We start from the raw sequence: 16,819 nt of genomic DNA on the forward strand, positions 1-16,819 counted from the left end.
AATTATCTGAAGTGACACAACCCACAGCCTTCTGATATTGAAAACAAATTGCATTTTATGATCTGAGATGAAAGTACTGCCAAAAGTCATGACAATGGAAGGCATTATTTATAATTTGGGAAGGTTATATGCCCATTTGTTTTCCCTAGGAAAGTACATATTGATATTTATTCAATGCGGCAATCATGAAATCCAAAATTCCTCCTGTAAGGGGTTAGAATGTAACAATGTCTTGTTTTGCCATGAATTCAGCCAAAATTATAAGGATTTTACACCGTTAGATGAATAAATTCATTAATACGAAATCTATTTTAATTCTAATATCAATACATATATGATTATATATTTAACAGTAAAATTATTTGTTTGAGAAGCTATTACAATATTATTTAGAAATGAACAGATTTCTTTCAGTAACCTCCTTGATGTTAGATTGGTGTTGTATCATCTATGGTGATAATAGACTCACGTGTTTTTGTTATTCACAGTACTTAATCAGACGTGCCTGCAACCAGAATGGTTTCGGAAGAAGAAAATTGGCAACTAAAGATGAATTCCAGCTCACACTATGGAAAGAAAGAAAAGAACATCAATCTTCAATGAAGAGAGTCCACTGGTCAGATGAGAACATGTACAAAATTAGGAATTGATTTGTTCGATACTGATCTCATGATTATGGTGTATTTATTTTGCTGTCAGTGAGGAAGGTGAGCAGGAATTGTCAAATATTGGTGGGGGTGGTGCAAAATCTTATGTTATAACAGTCTCAAATTAAGGGCCAGATTAAATTTGAAACATTTTTTCTAAAAATGCATTTCTAATCGATTTAAATTGACTATTGAGTATCTATCATGTGGAGGTGCCAGTGTTGGACTGGGTTGGACAAGGTCAAAAATCACATGACACCAGGTTATAGTTCAACGGATTTATTTGAAAACTCTAGCTTTCAGAGCGCAGCTCCTTCATCAGGTGCTAGTGAGAGAGGAAGACCTTAGATACAGAATTTATAAGGAAAAGATCCAAGGGTCATACAACTCATTTGAATGAATTTAACACACCTAAGATGTCTCTTAGCTGTTAGAATGGAGGAGATCTGAGGAGCAGGTTTCAATTGATTAATATGCAAATCCCAGAATTTCTTTCAAGTCACTGCCCTGAGATAACTTAAGGTGTTATCAACATAAAGGAGGTGACACCTTTGGTCAGACAATGTATTTTAAGCATAAGGTCTGGTTTGGGGTCTGTCTGTGTCTTAACCTGGAGTTAGACTGGTTTATATTTCCAAAGTAGGAGTTTATAAATTGCCACACTGACTGACTGTCTACAAATTATATGCTGTTTGAACAAATAGAATGTATTTGCAAATACAAATATGCAAATTCACCCCACAGATTTATATGCGTGTGCATGTATGTAAGAGAGTGTTTGTGTGTGTGTTTGAGAGAAAATGTGTGCAAGTGTGACGGAATTTATGCATCTGAGAGTATGTGCATGTGAGTGTGTGTGTGTTTGTCTGTGTATGAGAGAGGGAGTGTGTGAACGTGTTTGTGTGAGAGTACGGGTGTATGTCTGTGTCTCTGTGTCGCTGTGTCTCTGTGTGTATGTGAGAGAGTATAGTGTGGTGGAGTCACCTGAAGTGCGGCATGAACCTAAGGTCCCTGTTGAGGCCGTCTTCATGAATACCAAACTTGGCATTTAGCCTCTGCTTGGTGATTCTGAATTTTTGTGTATCTCAAAGTCTGCCATGGAGGACGTTTAGCCAAAGATCTGAGGCCGAATGTCTTTGACCGTTGAAATGTTCCCCCATTAGGAAAGAACATTCCTGTCTGATGATTGTTGTGTGGTGTCCATTCATCTGATGCCATAGTGTTAGCATGGTCATGCTATTATATATACCATGCTACAGGGTACCCTTGCCTGCAGAGTATGAGATATACAATGTTGATTGAGTCACATGAGTATCTGCCACACACATGTGGGTAGTGTCCCCATTTGTAATGGTAGTATCCATGTCGATGCTCTGACACATTTTGCAGTGTTTGCCATGACAGGGTTGTATGGTGTTGTGGTCGGTCGATGTTGTCCTGAAGGTTGAGTAGTTTGGTGCAAACAATAGTGTGTTTAAGGTTTTGCAGTTGTTTAAAGGCAAGAAGTGGAGGAGTAGGAAAAATCTTGGCAAGGTGCTCATCGTCATCAATGATGAGTTGCAGTCTGCCAAGAACATGGTGTAGTCTCTCCACTCCCAGGACGTACAGGATGATGAAGGTATCCTGTCAATTTTATCCTGCATCTGTCTTAAGATGTTATCAATATAAAGGAGGTGAAACCTCTGTTCAGACAATATATTTAATTGATTAATGGTTTAATAGCCATCTTAGGTGAGTTCAATTATTTTGCATGACTTGTATGACCCTTTGATCTTTTCCTTATAATTTCTGTGTCTAAAATCTTCCTCTCATTAACACCCGATGAAGGAGCAGTGCTCTGAAAGCTAGTGTTTTCAAATAAACCCATTGAACTATAGCCTGGCATCATATGATTTTTGACATTGAATATCTAGGTAGCAAACTGTTGATATCAAATAACTTCAATAAAGACCTGGAGATTTATTACCTTAAGAATCTTCTTACACTTTCCGTCTTCACAATCCCACACACAAATCTATAAGAACAAGGCAAGAGGGAGTCAGCCTTGCTGTCTGTGGACAACAAAATCCCAACACAAGTCAATCCTTTCATATTCACCATGTCATCTCCTGCTGCTGTTACCAGAAGAATTGCATCTCTGGAGAATGAAAGGGCCATCACCCGAGCATTGTGCTCCTTCAGAATAAAGATCAGATGTCCATTCCTTGAATCCCATACACGTACAGTCTTGTCCCAGGAACCTGAAGCCTATGAAGCAATTAAAAGTTAGATCTAACAGAACCACTGTTTTAAGTAATAATTTATAAAGTTGTCATTAGGTAGTACAGATTTTGAGTGTTGTTGATAATAGAGACACACCAGTCAAAACAGGTTACATCATTCTCTCATCAGGACAAAATCACAGGAATGCCAAATCTCAGAGGGGTCAGCAGTTTATACGAATATCTGTAGCTTCTAGCACACTTAAGTGAGCCAAACTATGACCCCAACTGATTAATATTAAGTCAGAAGTCACATGACACCAGGTTACAGTCCAACAGGTTTATTTGAAATCACAAGCTTACAGATATATTCTCCTTCATCCATTGCTCCGAAAGCTCGTGATTTCAAATAAACCTGTTGGCATATAACCTGGTGTCATGTGACTTCTGATTTTGTCCACCCCTGTGTCACAGTATCAGGAGCACATAATCTCATGTAAATTTGTGCTTGTCACTTCATTATCTATACATGCATTATGTTGTGTGAGTGATTTGATGAATCACATGTGATGAGCTAGAAGGAAATTCTTGCCACTTCCTGGTGTTAAATGTTCTGGCACCATATTTAAAGACCAATGGATACCTCTTCACTCATGGTGGGTCACAGGATGGTGATTGCACCCAACAGCCAGGAAATGCCTCTGAAACAGCAAGCACAGGCACCCGGGGGCAAAGACACTGCCTGGAACTGCTGCTGACTGGTGTCATCGAGAGAAGGGGCATCCTCTTCTCCAGGAGCCCATCCCATTAAACCTGTCTGGCCTGATAGCAGCACAGCCAGTATCAGTGGCCCTCACAAGTGGGACTGCAAGTATACAGAAAGAAAAGATTGATCTCCTGCATTCCATAAGGTTGAGGGACACCATCTTCACTGTTACTTCACATTCACAAGTGGATCAATCAGTTTAAGTCTGACCCTGTCCAGTCATCTCATCTCACAAATTGTCATGGCCTGCAAGCTTCAGCATTACATGAACTATGGGCACTCACATTTATCTCATGCTCTCAAACATTAATCCTTCCTGAACACTGTACTTTCTACTCACTGGAGCCTTCTCACCATCTTGCATGGCTGTGCCGTCTCGCAGATTACACCTACGTCCACTCCTGTCACACTCAATCCTTTCCTTTACCTCAATGCAGGACAATCTGACACCATCATGAAGTGGGGGGGGGGGGGTGATGGGGAGATAGTGGAGAAGTACCAAATGTCACGATCCTCACTCACTTTGAGGAAGAGGTTATCCAGCTGGTAGGAAGACCTGGTTCATTGCTGTGGTGTGGAGACACACTAATAAACTGCCAACACAGTAATCAATTCTGTGTTGTGCTCTTTCTGTGATGAGCACAAAGCCAGACCCATTGCTCTGCATAATCTATTCTGCACCTTCACTGTTCTTCTGCAGGTATCAGCACCACCAAGCACCGAGTCCAGCACAATAGGTCACAGCCTGTGACTTTCTGCACCAACACCACATCTGAGGATTTGAACTTTCAGAGGACGTGTTTCAACAAAGTGTTTACCAGCACTCTCCAGCAGCACAGAGATTGTCACCCGGTGGCTGGATTAAGTTCAGTGAGCACAATCTGGTGATCACATCACTGACACATGTCCGGAGCCCATGGAAGAAGAAACACCCTCTGTGATATCCAGAGACCAGGCAGTTACTGAGTACCATGTAGACAACGTTCTCCTGCACTCAGTTATAACTAATCTGCAGACCCAGTCAGTGGGCCATAGGTGCTGATATCAGGGCCCTTCAATTGGCTGAAATCAAAGGTATGGAGGATTCAAATCATGTTTACAGGTGGTTCTGGCAGGCAACCTCCATGAAGAGATAGCAGCCACCTCAATGTTTGGACCTGCACTCATTGCTCTGGCTTTGGGTGGTCAGCATCAAAGGCAAAGCCAGAGTGGGGATGAGGCAACTTATCCTCACTCTGGGTACCCCTTCTTCTCAAGGAGATAGGGTGGTATCAGCGGGCACCCACAGGGAGAACAACTGACAGACAGGAACAGCAGTAGCTTCATCCCAGGGCACTTCTCCTCCTCTCTTTTATCAGTGGTTAGCACTGCTGCCTCAGCGCCAGGGACCCGGGTTCAATTCCAGCCTTGGACGACTGTCTGTGTGGAGTTTGCACATTCTCTCTGTGTCTATGTAAGTTTCCTCCGAGTGCTCCGGTTTCCTCCCACAATCCAAAGATGTGCAGGTTCGGTGAATTGGTCATGCTAAATTGTCCATAGTGTTCGCAGGATGTGTAGGTTAGGTGCATTAGTCGGGAGCAAATGCAGAGTAATGGGGAATGGGTTTGGGTGGGATACTCTTCGGAGGGTCGGTGTGGACTTGTTGGGCCGAAGGGCCTATTTCCACACTGTAGGAATTCTATGATATGAATTTATTATAAGGATGGAGATGGATTGAGGGAATGGATCTACACTTTTCAGCCTATAGTAGTATCAGCTTTAACAACGAGGATGCTCATACATTGCAAGGGTTCAATGAAAGCTCATTCCGTTTTGAAGTAACTCAGGAACAGTGAGGGATCAAGGCATAAAAGGAGCAGTCTCAGGATGTGGGGCAAAAGTATTCATCAGGAGTGGCCTCCCCGCTGTGACTCATTACTCTGACATAAGGACCATTTCAACTCGAATATGCAGGTGGTTGACACAGAAGTGTCCAGTATCACAGCTGCTTTCGTACTAACTTTGGCCCAGGGCAAGATTTATTCACGTACTTTAGCTTTTACAAAGGTGAGGAGGTCAGATTCACAACTGAAAGGAACAGTTAACATTTTATTGCTTCGATAAATCAAATTGAAAACAAACTCAAATCATTGAGGAATTCAGTATGTATGGTAAGCGGAGGGCTGATAATCAACTGCACAACTGAAATAATAGCAGGAACAGAAACCTCTGCTCAGTCTTCCTGGAAGCAGGAGGTTCTAAGGTTCATCATTGCCTTGTTTCCTCTTTTGGAGGAAGTTTATCCTGGTCAATCTCAGGCAGAAAAAATATGCCACTGAGAAAAATATTTCTGTTTGCTTTTCAATTTCCTTGAGTGGCTTTGTTTATTTTCTAATCAGTTTATTCAGAGATGTTATTACACAAAGGTAGGGACACGATCACTGTGCTACAAGATCCCCTGCATGATAACGTACTGTTTAAGTGTGAATTGAAGGCAGATTGGAATAGTCATGTGGTGGCCTTACATTCCAACCCTGAAGTCTACCCTCTTTCAGAAAAAGTGTTACTCACTCCACCCACTTCTGTCAAATTCAAAAATTATTGCACAGTTTATATTCCAATTAATATGGTGAAATTTGTGTTTGCTTCTGTGATTGGGAAAAGGAAATTAGTTCTGGTAAATTATATAATCAATGAGTTGCAAATGAATGCTGATGGTCTCCTTGGTACTAACAGTAGTTTCATCATCTGGGGATAGTGGATTTAATTACACAAATTTACCTTGACAAGAAGAATCTGATGTTTGGAGTTGCGGCCAAGTAAGTCCATCACATATAGCATCATTCTCACCACCTTCGGGTGTGGAATATCACACGCTATGCTCTGTGTTCCGCAACCAATTTATTCTTGTTTCCACTTGGTGTTTACAAATAACCTTCCCAACATTGGTCATCACGAGTAGGGACCAAACTGACTTATTTCAATTACAAGCCAAGCAGAGTTAAGGGAAGTTGTAGGATTTGTAATGTTAATCTGACTAAGATCGAGACACTTAGCTTAAATTAAAGAACTAGGAACTGATTTTGCAGTAATTTTTAAAGACAAGCTTTCAACATTTAATGTCATTACCCATCTGAAATTGAGCATAACTTGAAGACCAAGTGAAACCACTGTTTAACACAGAAATCCTGAGATTGCAGTCAGTCATTCATTTCTCAGCCACAGGCTCACCTCCTTCTGCATGCCAGACTGACACAGTGAATAAAGTTCACAGAGTGAGAACAACTCAATTTCTACTCTCACATTGTGGTTGGTCTGTTTTCAATTGGGTAACTGGGTTAATAACTATTACTGAACAATAGAGCCAATCTGGAAAATTTACTTTTATATTTGTGGAATGTTAGTAAATGTTTTAATTGTGAACAAATTTTTACACTAATTTTTTAAAATGTTTTACTGTTTCTTGTGTTCTTTCAGTGTTTTCTTAAGCCGATGTGTACGTTCCAATCTTAACTTTATTCTGTTTAACACTTTTGCAGATGGTTTGATTTTAACACTTTTTATTTCCAGCTGGCTGTCTGTGAGAAGTCTTTAATAGAATTAACCACTTGGACAATACAATAACATCATTGCAGTTCCGTCCTGTGAATACCCAAGAGAGAACTACAATCCACTGCAAGTGAGATAAGTAGTATTCTTATCATAGTTCTCTTAGCAAGGCTTTAGGGTCAGTGGCAAATGCCCTTTCTTTGCCGTTCCAACAAGATCAAGTCCTACTTCATGTAGCTCACTATCACACAACGTGGTGGATGCAGCCATTGAGATAGTGGTCATTTCTATATTTCCAGTTTGTGTTGCATTTCACCATTCGGCTTACCAGCATCCCAATAGCAGAAAACGTGACACAGCTCACATTGCCCTTGTGACCATACAAAACTAATTTTCGTCTTGTTTTCCGTATCTTCCATACTCTGACTGTATAATCCCAGGATCCAGTAGCCTATACAATAGAACATGCAACTTGTTCAAGGGAATATTTAAAATCCAACACTACATTTATGTCCTGATTTTATGAGAATAGCTGTAGTTAACAATTCGGCAGTTTCAAAATATATTTCTCACCAAAAAGATTCAATACTTTAATTAAAAATATTTCTATTTTGTCTTTCAGAGACATCTTATAATGTGCTTTTCAATTTCAATGTACTGTACTTAATTGTAACTTCATATTTCAAGGTGTTGAATTGTAATTTTTTCATATTCTAATGTTCTTGGTTTTGCCCCATGTCAATTCTCTATCCTAGATGTGGTTCCTGAGGTTCACTCATTTTCTGTTACCACACCATTGTTCACAGGTGGGTAAAAACATTGAGTGTATTATAGCCAAACAGAACTCTGTCCAGTCCTGAAATCCTCACACCTTATAGCTGTGGCCAGTGGAGATCATTGACAAGTGAGAAATCTGACTTTGTCATCAGCAGCTTCAATTTGATTAATTAAATCTTTGCTTCTCTCTCCGCCTTTAGACATCTTGGAGTTCATATGCAAGATGAACCTTTCTTAAATCCTGCAACAGGGTCAAGAATCAATTCTTCCACTCCTTTCACCTATTTTTAATGTTTCCTCACCTTTCATCATTATTTAAATGCTTTTTGAAAAGTTCATTGATGGGATCTGGACTTTGCTGACAAAACCAATATTTATTGCCCACACTAATCAAATATGAGGTTCAAACAAGAGTAGGTTGTTCAGCACCTCAAGCCCACATCACGATTCAATAGGGTCATAGTCTCAACTCCACATTCTCACCCATTCCCTGTTAACCTTTTACCATATTTCTTGTCTAGAATCTAGCCCCCTCTGTCTTAAAAATATTCAAAGATTCACCTTAGGCTGCGTTTTAATGAAAAAGTGGAGTCACAGGTAGATAGGATAATGAAGAAGGTGCTTGGTATGCTTGCCTTTATTGGTCAGTCAGAAGTCCATGACACCAGGTTATAGTCTGACAGGTTTATTTGAAATCACAAACTTTCAGAGGTGAACCCTTCATCAGGTGAAGTCAGTGCATTGAGTATAAGATTCCTGTTGAAGGTCTTTTGCCAGAAACATTGATTTTCCTGCTCCTCAGATGCTGCCTGACCTGCTGTGCTTTTCCAGCACCATTCTGATCTAAACTGATTGAGTATAAGAGTTATGAGGTCATGTTGCGCCTGTAAAGGATATTGTTTAGGCCACTGTTGGAATACTGTGTGCAATTTTGGTCTCCCTGCTTACAGAAAAGATGTTGCGAAATTTGAAAGGGTTCAGAAAAGATTTACAAAAATGTTGCCAGGGTTGGAGGATTTGAATTACAGTAGAGACTGAATAAACTGGGGCTATTTTCCTTGGAGCATAGGAAGCTGAGGGGGTGACCTTACAGAAGTTTATAAAATCATGAGGGGCATGGATAGGATAAGTAGACAAGGTATTTTCCCTGAGGTGGGGGAATCCAACACTGGAGGGTATAGTTTTAAGGTGAGAGGGGAAAGATTTAAAAAGGACCTAAGGGGTAACTTTTTCACACAGAGGGTGGTGCGTGTATGGAATGAGCTGCCAGAGGACGTGGTGAAGGCTGGTAGAATTACAACATTTAAAAGGCATCTGGATGGGTTTATGAATAGGAATAGAGGGATATGGGCCAAAATGCTGACAAAAGGAACTAGATTTATTTAGGATATCTTGTTGGCAGGGACAAGTTGGACCCAAGAGACTGTTTCCTTACTGTAGCTGTAACTCCATGACTAGAGCAAAAGAGAGAGAAAAGTAAATTGCCTCATCCTGATCTTAAATGACAGACCCTTATTTTGAAATTACCCTGGAGAATGAATTGGTAAGCAACCTCATTGAGCTGCTACATTCCATTGACAGTGAAAGAAGAGCAACACACTTCTAATTCAGGATGTTGTGTGGCCTGGAGGGAAACTTGTTTGTTATCCCTTTTCTGAGGTGCTAGAGGAGCATATTTGAAAGATGCTGTCATGGGAACCTCAGTGAATTCCTTCAGTTTATCTTGAAAATGGTAATACCACTACTGCTCTGTGTAAGTGGTGGAGGGAGTAAATGTTTAAGGAATCGGACAGTGTAATGGAGGGACTGAATGTCAGAGGTGATTAATAGAGTGCCAATCAAGCAGACTGCTTTGTCTTGTAGTGTGGGCAATGGGGTAGAAGATAAGGATGAGGGGTGGTGTGGGGAAGGGAATGGTGGTATAGTGTGGGGAATTGGGTGGAGGATGTTGCAGAGGTTTCAAGGATGGAGTTAATTTGACTAGGGCATGTACACTGTAATTAGAGACTTTATCCAAAACTAGACTGGATGTGGTAGTGCAAAAAACAGCAAGAGGCAAGTGTTCTACTTCTGTTCTGGAAAATTCCTGCAGGAATACATGTGCACTCCAACTAGTAAGAAGCACTGGAAATGAGATGGACCAAGTAGATCGAGTGTCAGCGGGAGAGCACTTAGGGACAGTAATCATAAGGTTTAGAAGGCCTCTTACAGCATTTTTTTAAGAATTACAAACGTAACACTTCCATTAAAAAAAATTATAAGCATAAACCCAACAATTACAGAGCAGCCAGCTTAACCTGGAGAAACATCATGAAACAATTATCCAAGATACAACTAATAGACGTTCGAAAGAAGTCAGGTTGATTAAGAGGAGCCAATACATATTTCCTAAGGGAAAATCATGTTTAACCAGTTTGTTGGAATTCTATGAAGCGGTAACAGTGAGTGTTAAAAAAGATTATGCTGTCAATGTAATGTACATGGACTTCCAAAAGATTTCCTATACAGTACCACGCACCAACTCCTTCAAAGTAAAAAGAAAAATTGTTAATAGTTATATTTCGGGCTGGTGAAAGATTTGTAGCAGAGTTAATCAAGTGTCAATCTAAGAACCCACACTTTTCCTGATATATGTTATAGATCTACATCCTGGTGTGCAGGGAATAATTTCCACGTTTTCAAATAATACAAAATTTTGAAGCATTGTAAATTGTAAGGAATACAGTATAGAGCAACACAAGGGCATTTATAAGTTAATGGAGTGGGCAGATAGTTGTCAGATGAATTTCAATGCAAAGAGTTGTGAAATGGATACATTTTGGTAGAAAAAACATGGAGTTAAAATATAATATAAAGGACCTTACCCTGAAGTGTGTGAAGAAGCAGTCAGCCCTCAGTGAATTTGAGCATAATCACTAAAAGTGATAGGACAGGTGGAGCAAGCAACTAATAAAGCATAGTGTATCTTAGGCTTCATTAATAATGGCATAGAGTACAGAAGCAAGGTGGTTATACTGGACCTGTATAAGCCACTGATGAGACATCATCTGGACTATGGTGTACAGTCTGGGTGCCACACTATAGGAAGAATGCAAATTCTTTGGAGAGAGTGCAGAAGGGACTTACAGAGAATAGGTTAGAGTAGATGTGAGAAATTGGTACCATTTTCCTTGGAGAGGAGAAGACTAAGAGGAAATTTGATAGAAAGTTTCAAAATCAGGAGAGGTTTGGATAGAGCAGCTTGGGATAAAATGTTCTCTGTTGAAAGGATTAAGAATGAGAGGGCACAGATATAAGTTAAAAGAAACAAATGTGAAGTGAGATACCATTTTTCAGGTCACAAGTAGTTAGGGTCTGGGATACATCGCCTGGAAATGTGGTGAAGGCAGGACCAATTAAGGCACTCAAGGGAGTATTAGATGAATATTTAAATAGAAACAATATCCTGTGTTGTAGGGAAAAGGCACGAAAATGGCATGAAGTCCTAATGCTCATTCACAGGACCATGTAGCTATGACAGGTTGAATGGCCTCCTTCTGCCCTGCAGCAATTCTGTACTCTGTGATTTTGTGCCACTCAGGCACTACCAGGTGAGGCAGCAGTGAGCACAATCACTAACTCAAGCCAGCTGAGGCCTCATATCAAAGTGAAACCCTGACAGAAATAAGCAAGGGTTGGAATAATGTAGCAGGGTGCAGTCTTGGAGTAGGTTGCTTGGGGGTTGGAGAGGGGAATCGATAGCAGGAGAGGGATTGACATTCTGCAGGCCTCCCCAACCTTCCAAATGCAGGACCCCTTCATTCAGGCACTGAGTTACACTGAATAAGAGACTACGTTTCCCTAGGAGCCCACAGGCAAACACACCACAGTTTGCTTGTTATATTTCCTGAAAAATGTGTTGCTGGAAAAGCGCAGCAGGAATTCCTGAAGAAGGGCTTATGCCCGAAATGTCGATTCTCCTGCTCCTTGGATGCTGCCTGACTGCTGCGCTTTTCCAGCAACACATTTTTCAGCTCTGATCTCCAACATCTGCAGTCCTCATTTTCTCCTTGTTATATTTCCTGTTGAGCGAACACCCCACTTGACAAGGTCCCCATTGCATGATTATCAACAGTAGCAGGTTAAATCGCTTGAGTACTAATTGTTCTGAAACCTCCCTGCCTCATACTTAATCAAGATGGTGGAAGGAAAGTAGTGGGATCCCTACCAGTGCCAAACCCCTGATTTAATGCCTGCAAATCAAATACTTCAAAGGGGAGTGCACGAGTTTCTGCCCACTTCATAGGTGAAATGTTCATACACAAGCACAATGATAAAGAAAAACTGGTTACCAAACGTTCTCCATCAGGTGAAAAGGCACAAGTTTTGATGACATTCTGATGTCCAGTGAAAGACTTCAAACGGATACCCATCTACTTAAGTAAAAAGATGATATTGAATAGTTAAGCCATGGTTATACATCGAATGTTACTGGAGCAGTGAAATAATAAGACTCACAAATTGTTTCAGTTGAAATGGAAATTACAGTAACTGATACCTTTATCAGAATAGCAAACTAAACCATCCACAACTACAACTTGAACATCACTGTCCTCCTTTATATGATATAGTAATAAGTACTATTGTCTTGTGGTCTGAAAGATAGATTCTGTAGAGCAAATTCTGGCATCCAAATACAGATTTTAGATTAATTCAGTCACAGTAAACCTTAACTGTACAGAATGGAAATCAATTTTTTGTAACTAAGCAACTCATGCCAGTCTCATGCTCAGATTTGCAACTAAATAAGTGATTAGCTTACACTTACACACCCCGATAATCAGTGAGTACGCATCACTCTTGAGAAATTGTCCTGTCAGCCACTGGCAGTCTGCTGCTCTGGACCAACTTCAAACTAAATCACCATCTGTAGAAAAAGCTGCGTGGAGGACAGGCATATTTTGGGGAGTGAAAAGCAAAGAATATGCCAAAAAAATGCTCATACAAAGGTCGAGAATAACTAATGGGGAGGCAGTGTGCACTATTGGTCAGTCAGATAGAAGAATAGCAGTATTGATTTCGCAGTTATTTGGTTTGAAACTTCTGAAGTGAAAGAATTTATTTGTCTGCATCCCAAATATTACATTAGCCAATTAGAAGCTAGTATTTTTTCACCATGTCAATATAATTGAAACAAAAAAGAAACTGCTGGAAAAGCTCAGCAGGTCTGGCAGCATCTGTGGAGAGAAATCAGAGTTAGCATTTTGGGTATCGTGTCACTTCTTCAGAATAAAAATACAATTAAATGTCTTCATGGCATTTTTATCAATCAAATATATCATTGAGTTATCATTCAGAAGCACAATTGCGATTTCCAAATTGTCATTGGGCAAGTTCAAGAATTTTGAAATTCATTGCAGTAATTAAGAAACAGCATGGCTTTATTTCATTGTCGCTATAAAACAATTAGTAATTGCTGTCTCATATTAATCTGGAAACATTTCTGTGAGTGTTTAAGTGTTCATTCTCAACTGCTTATAACTAACTCTATAAAGTTACTCACGCTGGAATCTGGCTTCATTTCACCCTTAAAGCCATATGGTGTCATTCAATCAAATTAATTGCTGCCAAGAAGTGCTAAACAGCTCCTCTTAGAACTTAGCAATGATGTGTTACTCAGGAAATAAGTAATTTAAGAACATAGGAGCAGGAGCAGACCTTAAAACCCATAAAGCCTGCTTCATTATTCAAATGCCCATAGTTGATCTTCACCGTTAACTGTATTCTTCCAGTCATCACCCACTGATTCCCTAAGACCAAACATCAGTCTACTTTAGCTTTAAACATATGCAATGATAGAGCATTCATAATATTCTGAGGTGAAGAATTTCAAAGATTTATAATTGTTTGAATGTCATAAATGATTGGCCCCTTATCTTGACCCCCAGACAGCACCTTTCAAACCCACGACCACTTCCATGTAGAAGGACAACGGCAGCAGTTTCATGGGAACACCAACACCTTCAAGTTCCCCTCCAAGCCAATCACCATCCTTACTTGGAAATATGTCACTGTTCATTCACTGTCACTGGTTCGAAATCTTGGAATTCCCTCCTTAATGGCATTGTGGATCAACCTACAGCAAGTGGACTGCAGTAGTTCAAGAAGGCAGCTCACCACCACTTTCTCAAGGGCAACTATGGACTGGCAATTAATGCTGGCCCAGCCAGCAACATCTACATCCTACAAAATGAATAAATGAATGAATAAATACAACTGCATTCCTGTTCTCTAGATTCCACAACCAAGAGAAATAGTGTGTCAAAACTGCATTGTGATGATACAAAATATGGACTACCAATTTCTAAATTGCATCAACTAACAGAAAAACTTTGGACTTTGGTTTGGGAGAAAGTTTGATTTGAGTTAAAATGAGCTGGGATAATTTAATATGGCCACCAAATTCACATGACCTGAAAATAACTGGGCTCACCAGAAAGTTACTAAAAGAATGTCTATATAAGATGGCTGAAACTGTCTGTGGAATCTACAATGGATGTGAGAGGGGTAATTACCTGGATATGGGCCTCTTGCTGAGATATTTGTATCATCGATAGTCACAGGTAAGGTGCCGGAAGACTGGAGGTTAGCTAACGTGGTGCCACTGTTTAAGAAGGATGGTAAGGACAAGCCAGGAACTACAGACCAGTGAGCCTGACTTCGGAGGTGGGAAAGTTGTTAGATGGAATCCTGAGGGACAGGATGTACATGTATTTGGAAAGGCAAGAACTGATTAGGGATGGCACATGGCTTTGTGCGTGAGAAATCATGTCTCACAAACTTGATTGAGTGTTTTGAAGAAGTAACAAAGAGGATTGATGAGGGCAGAGCCGTAGATGTGGTCTATATGGACTTCAGTAAATTGTTCGACAAGGTTCCCCATGAGAGACTGGTTAGCAAGGTTAGCTTTCCCAATATGTTTCAATACTGCAGATGCTGGTAATCTGAAATAAACACAGGAATTGCTGGAGAAACTCAGATGGTCAGGCAGCATCTATGGCGAGAAAACAGAGTAAATGTTTTGAGTCCAGTGCTCCTTCTCATGATGGACTCAAGCTGTTAACTCTGCTTTCTGTCCACAAACGTTACCAGACCTGCTGAACTTCTCCAGAGATCTCTGTTTTTGTTTCAACCTTTTAGTCTTCCTGCCCAGTCCAACGGGACCAGATCTGTCCTCATGCAAATGTAATTATCTTTGTTGAACTCAAGAAAACTTGTATAGAACTTTAGTTTCTTACCCTCAAACTGTGCTTGAAATGCGAGCATAAGAGGTACAGTTAGTAAGTTTGCAGATGACACCAAAATTGGAGGTGTAATGGACAGTGAAAAAGGTTACCTCAGGATACAACATGATCTTTACCAGATGGGCCAATGGGTTGAGAAATGGCAGATGGAATTTAATTCAGATAAATGCGAGATGCTGCATTTTGGGAAAGCAAATCTTAGCAGGACTTATACACGTAATGGTAAGGTCCTAGGGAGTGTTGCTGAACAAAGAGACCTTGGAGTGCAGGTTCATAGCTCTTTGAAAGTGGAGTCACAGGTAGATAGGATTGTGAAGAAGGTGTTTGGTATGCTATCTTTTATGGGTCAGAGTATTGAGTACAGGAGTTGGGAGGTCATGTTGCAGCTGTAAGGGACATTGGTTAGGCCACTGTTGGAATATTGCATGCAATTCTGGTCTCCTTCCTATCAGAAAGATGTTGTGAAACTTGAAACGGTTCAGAAAAGATTTACAAGGATGTTGGCAGGGTTGGAGGATTTGAGCTAGAGGGAGAGGCTGAACAGGCTGGGGCTTTTTTCCCTGGAGCGTCGGAGGCTGAGGGGTGACCTTATAGAGGTTTACGAAATCATGAGGGGCATGGATAGGATATAGAGACAAAGTCTTTTCCCTGGGGTCAAGGAGTCCAGAACTAGAGGGCATAGGTTTAGAGTGAGAGGGGAAAGATATAAAAGAGACCTAAGGGGCAACTTTTTCACACAGAGGTTGGTACGTGTATGGAATGAGCTGCCAGAGGAAGTGGTGGAGGCTGGTACAATTGCAGGCATTTGGATAGGTATGTGAATAGGAAGGGTTTGGAGGGATATGGGCCTCGTGCTGGCAGGTGGGACTAGAATGGGTTGGGATATCTGGTCAGCATGGACGGGTTGGACCGAAGGGTCTGTTTCCATGCTGTACATCTCTATGATTCTATTTAAATTCATCATTTGGAAAATGTAGCTCACAATGAGACCTTAAAATAAGGACACAATTTCTCAACTGCAGCTTCTGCTTGAACAAAAACTTAAATCCAAAATTAATTAAACAAAGAGGAGGATTTAAGCCTTTCTAATTCTATTAATGGATAACAGAGGAATTCTGACAATAGACCACAGAAACACTATTAAACATTGATTGTCCCCTTTGCAGGTTAATAGCTTGTATTCACATATTGAGAAGACCCTCCTGTTAGAAGCCATGCTTGTGTATTTAATACAAAGAACAGTAACATCAAGAAAATGAACTTCTTGCAGAACAGGACTTCACCATCTCTCCCTTTGGAAAATGTCCAGAAAAGTGATCAGTTCTAAGAGAAGGTTAACTGCAAACTGAGATCTACTCTGTACAACCACATTCAGGTGAGTAATTGCATCATTGCAGCCACAAGATCAATATCAGAATCTATAATTCCTTCATGTAAAAGCTGAAATGTTTTAAAATCCATCTCCTTCTATCTTGTTACTTGTTCTGTTAATTTACATGATAGTGTGTCTGCATATACAACAGAATTTGGGAAGGGTTTTACCTTTTTTTAAGTGTTATACCTTGGTTGAGTAAGTTTACATAAACTAACTTATAATTTGATTGTCTTGAGATCTGG

At 40.3% G+C, this 16,819-nt stretch overlaps 1 long non-coding RNA gene across 1 annotated transcript; it reads right to left on the reverse strand.

Annotated features, from left to right (window-relative positions):
- Positions 1-477: 477 nt before the first annotated feature.
- LOC122564661 lies at positions 478-2,801 on the reverse strand. Its single transcript, XR_006315959.1, has 3 exons — positions 2,745-2,801; positions 2,614-2,661; positions 478-566 (listed from the first exon to the last, which is right to left on the reverse strand). It is a non-coding gene; the product is annotated as an uncharacterized LOC122564661 (long non-coding RNA).
- Positions 2,802-16,819: the final 14,018 nt, after the last annotated feature.

The sequence above is a fragment of the Chiloscyllium plagiosum genome, chromosome 30 (genome assembly GCF_004010195.1).
Source record: "Chiloscyllium plagiosum isolate BGI_BamShark_2017 chromosome 30, ASM401019v2, whole genome shotgun sequence".
NCBI lineage: Eukaryota > Metazoa > Chordata > Chondrichthyes > Orectolobiformes > Hemiscylliidae > Chiloscyllium > Chiloscyllium plagiosum.